The sequence below is a fragment of the Psammomys obesus genome, unplaced genomic scaffold (genome assembly GCF_907164565.1).
Source record: "Psammomys obesus unplaced genomic scaffold, mPsaObe1.curated_primary_1811, whole genome shotgun sequence".
In the NCBI taxonomy this organism is placed as follows: Eukaryota; Metazoa; Chordata; class Mammalia; order Rodentia; family Muridae; genus Psammomys; species Psammomys obesus.
The window spans coordinates 904086-908865 of record NW_026593982.1 but is presented as its reverse complement, the minus strand read 5'-3'; the positions used below and the strand labels follow the sequence as shown (position 1 = coordinate 908865).

General features: G+C 45.8%; 1 pseudogene; it reads left to right on the top strand.

The window, feature by feature from the left end:
* The window catches only part of LOC129684471 (katanin p80 WD40 repeat-containing subunit B1-like), a 38749-nt pseudogene extending 33969 nt beyond the window's left edge, over positions 1-4780 (top strand).

Here is a 4780-nt window from a genome sequence, read left to right as displayed (position 1 = left end):
TGTGTGTGTGTGTGTGTGTGTGTGTGTGTGTGTGTGTGTGTGTGTGTCTGTATGCATTGGTATATACAAAGGCCAGAGGTCAGATACTTCTTAGCCTTGTTTTTCGAGACTCATTCTCTTTCTGGAAGCTGGGGATCACCAGTTTGGCTAGGCTCTCTGGCTGTCTGCCTTAGGGACCTACTGGTCTCTGCCTCCCCAGCACAAAGAGCACACATGCACATCATTATGATTATCATTTCATGTATATGCTGAAGCTCAAACTCAGACCCTCATGTTTAAGGGTAGTAAATCCTTTACCAACTGTGACATCTTTCCAGCCCTTAAGCCTTTAAGCTGTGAGTTATCTCACCCACCTGAGTACTACCCAGGCCTGACTGACCCTCAGCTTCTAAGGTCAAACGAGCTTGCTTACATTCATGGTGATGTGGCTGTGACCACGATGATTTTTTAATGGATACGCATGCGTATGTCTCTGTGGATCAGTGCATCTTGGAGTGGGTGCCCACAGAGGAGAGGAGTGCTGGATGCCCTGGAACTGAAGTTACAGGCAATTGTGAGCCACCCACTGTAGGCGGTGGGGACTGAGCTCGGGTTCTCTGCAAGGACAATATGCGAAACTAACTGTTGAGCCATCTCTTCAGCCCAACTTTGAGATTTATGTTTCACCCCAGTCAGAATGGTCAAGATCAACAAAACAACTGACAACAAATGCTGGCAGGTTCTGCAGAAAGAGGAATGAACACTCGACCACTGTTGCTAGGAATGTAACTTGGTGCAATTACTCTGGGGATCAGGATAGTGAATCCTCCTAAAAATAAAAACAAAACCAACATATGACCCAGCTATACCATACCACTCTTGGGCAACTGCCCAAAAGACTGGACATCCTACTCCCTAGATACTTGCTAAGCAATGTTTCTTGCTCTCCTATTTACAATATCTAGGAAATGGGAAAAAAAGCTAAATGTTCAACAGATGAATGATAATGAAAATGTGGTACATATGCACTATGGAATACTGTAAAGAAAATCATCTGTAAAGAAAAATTTAATCATGAAGTTTTCAGGTTAATGGATGCAACAAGAAACGATCATATTGAGTGAGTAACCCAGACCTAGAAAAACAAATGTTCTCTCTCATCTGTAGCTTCTAGCTCCAAATTCTCAGATGCAACTATAAAACATGAAATAACTACAGAAACCAGAAAAATATAAAGAAGTCACAGTATTGGAGAAGCCTGAGAGGGGAACAACAGGATATGCGAAGTGGGAAACAAAATAATAGGGAGGAGGGCTCTGTGGTAGTTTGAATAAGAATGGCCCCCTAGGTTTATGCATTTGACTGCTTAGTCACCAGGGAGTGGCACTGTTTGAGAAGGATCAGGTGGAGGTGTGGCCTTGTTAAGGAAGTGTGTGACTGGGGATAGTGCTGTAGTTTCAAAAGCCCATGTCAATCTCTCTCTCTCTCTCTCTCTCTCTCTCTCTCTCTCTCTCTCTCCCTCTCTCCCCTTCTCTTACTATAGATCAGGATATAACTCGCAACTACTTCTCCAGCACCATGCTTGCCTGAATGCCTGCCATGTTCCCTTCCATGATGATAATGGATTAAACCTTAGACACTGTAAAGAAGACCCCAATTAAGTGATTTCTTTTATAAGAGTTGCCTTGGTCATAGTATCTCTTCATAGCATTAGAAGAGTAATTAAGACAAGTTCCAAATGAGAAAGAGGGAAGAAGACAAATACAGAAGGAGAGACAAGCCTAATAAGCCTCAAAGAATCACATTATTTTATATTTACTTAAAATTGTGCACTCTGCATATAATAAGTATAACACAAACACTCATATACATATAAAATGTATTTTTAAAGAAAGTTAAGCCATCTGGCCGACAATGCTCTCCACAAAATCCACAGACTAACAAAACCCCAGGACCAGACACAAGAAACCTCCTTTCGAAGGGTTGCACAGCAGAGTCCAAGTGACTCCCAAAACAATACAGATTACTGATGTAGCCCTCGTTTCCCTCTCAGAGTGGTCCCCATTGCTGAAAACACCACACATGTAGGACACACGACTCAAGTGACTCAAGTGACTCAAGATGGATCTGACCTGAAAGCCTCTTTCCTGTGGTCTAGCTTTCCTGGTTCCAGAAAATACTATGCAAACTACCAAGGGCGGGAAGCAATTAAACAGTCCTACCCACTTGTAACACCTATGAACCACAATTATCGTCATGGCAGGTTATGCACAAGGGCGCAAGAAGTGTACACACATATCTGCGGCAACCAACAACTGTCTGATTGGACTTAAGGCTCACCCAACAAAAGCAGAGGCATGCTTAATACTGGAAACCTAGCCAGCTTCCCAGGACTAATGAGGTTAGAAACATTAGAAAATATCAAACTACCATCCTTACTACATTCCGATTTTATTCTTTCTTTGGGGTGTGTGTGTGTGGGGGGGGTTGTTTTTGTATTTTTGTTTTTGTTTTTTGAGACAGGGTTTCCCTGTATATCCCTGGTTGACCTGGAACTAGCTATGTAGATCCAACTGGCCTCAAATTCAGAGATCTGCTTGCCTCTGCCTCCCAAGGACTGGGATTAAAACTACCAAAAGTCTCCAAACACTCATGGGGGAACAAAGCCAACATCTGGAGCCTGGATTTCCACCCTTTGGTAATTTGTGGCCTCAGGTTCGCAGGACACAAACATCAAGCTCTAGGACTATAAGAGCCAAAGTTATGTCTAAGTTTTAATTACTGTGTCTAAGAGATCTATAAAACAAAAATGCCTGTCACCTGCAAGCCCCTTGCCAAAGGACAGATACTTCCTGAAATTCTTGGGGCTGTTTGTTGCTTATGGAAGACAACAAACCCCACATTTTCACTTCCCTAAACAAGTCTGATTGCCCCTACTGCACCAGATCACACTTAGGAGGGAGGTCCGGAGCCTTATGGGTCCGTAGCCAATGTGACCATTTTCTGGAAACCCCAGAATGGTCCTGGCCAAAGTCCATCATCCTGGCCAGTATTTAATCAAAGTTTACTTCAAATTTGGCTCAAAATTGTGGTAGTGGTCTTATTTGGGTAGGATTAATAGAACATCAGGAGGAAAGGCTGTGTCTTTCAGTATAGGGAGCACAAGCCAGGCTGTGTGGTATCTCCGGTTCAGCCCTGGTGGAAAGTGGCCGCCGCCGCAGCAGATGACCACACGGTCAAGATTTGAGATCTAACAGCTGACAAGATGATATCTGAGTTCCCTGGTCACACAGGGCCTGTCATCATGATAGTTTTGCTCCCGTGAGTATCTCCTAGCTTCTGGCAGCTCTAACAGGACAATCCACTTCTGGGACCTTGAGAAGTTCCAGGTAGTGAGCTGCATTGAAGGGGAGCCAGGGCCTTGCAGAGTGTCCTTTTCAACCCTGATGGCTACTGCTTTGTCCTGTCAGAACTCACTGAGTGTCTATGGCTGGCAGCCTCAGCACTGCTTTGATGTGGTCCTTATCAACTGAAACAAGGAAGCTGACCTGACCATGTCTGATGCCGAGCTGATAGGTGTGGCCTTCTCCCAGAAAAATTTCTCCTCTTATGTGGTGGACCTGACAAGAGTCACCAGGACAGCCCTGTGACCCAGGACCCTGTGGTCAGAGCTGGCCAGCCTCTGACAGCTGACCCCCAACCCCGGTGTCTCCCTCTACCACATCTGCGAATCTGTGAGTGACCCAACATGACCTGCAGCAGGCCTTGGAGGGTAGACCCTCAGAGTAAGCAACGCACCCCTGCAGCAAAAATGACAAAGATGGGTGTGAATCCCAGGCCGAGATCCAGAGTGCTGAGGATTACAATAAGACCTTCCAGTCCAAGAACAGCATCAATTGGACACTGTTGATAAACCCTGCTGCTAAGGTCACTAAAGTCACAGTCGCCATGACCAGAAAGCCCTGATCTTGATGCAAAATGGAGGACTCCCTTTGTCAGAGAGGCTTCCTCTTCTTTGCCCAGGGATCTCAGACCCCACACCCTCTACCTGAGAAATATCACACAGTCTTTAGTGAAATTACAGGACCAACTCCCTTTCTCCCAATAAGACCATGTTAAGCAAGCACTTGGGATTTCTGGAATGCCTCTCCATGCTAATGAGGCATCTTGATACCTTAGCCCTTCAGCCAATGATCTTTGCCCAACCTGGATATTCCTACCCTCCCCCAAAGTTCTATGTAACCCTGGTTCACCCCAAATAAAACTGATCTGCCTCCCCAAAGCTGGTTCTGGAAGATTATTTCCATTCATGCTCACAGGCCACCAAATCCCCAGTTCATTGCTTCTGCTCCCTTATTCCTGAGGACCAGTCACCAATGACCCCAGAAACAAGGGAGAGCCACAGGACACCACCCCGAGAAGTAAGCCCTTCCCAGAACCTCCAGAGGATGACACAGCCACAGCAAAGGAGGCCTCACCCAAAACTCAGCCCAGCTATGGATGTGCAGTTGTCAGTGTCAAATCTCAAGGCCCTAGCTCAACCTCCAGTCATGACTTTCACTCCTGTACCTCCTGTACCCAAGAATAAGCTACCATCATCCCTACCACACAGAATGAGCCCACTGACTTCCTACCTAATGTGAAGGTCTCTCAGTAGGCAGAGCTGGTGGATAAGAACGTCATGTCACAGATAGGTAAAGCCCATGATACCATGTGTGTGATGCTTACCAACTACCACAAGAACCTGGACCCTGTATGTGCCATGTGGGCCACAGAAGGTGGCTGGTGCCCATGGAATTAA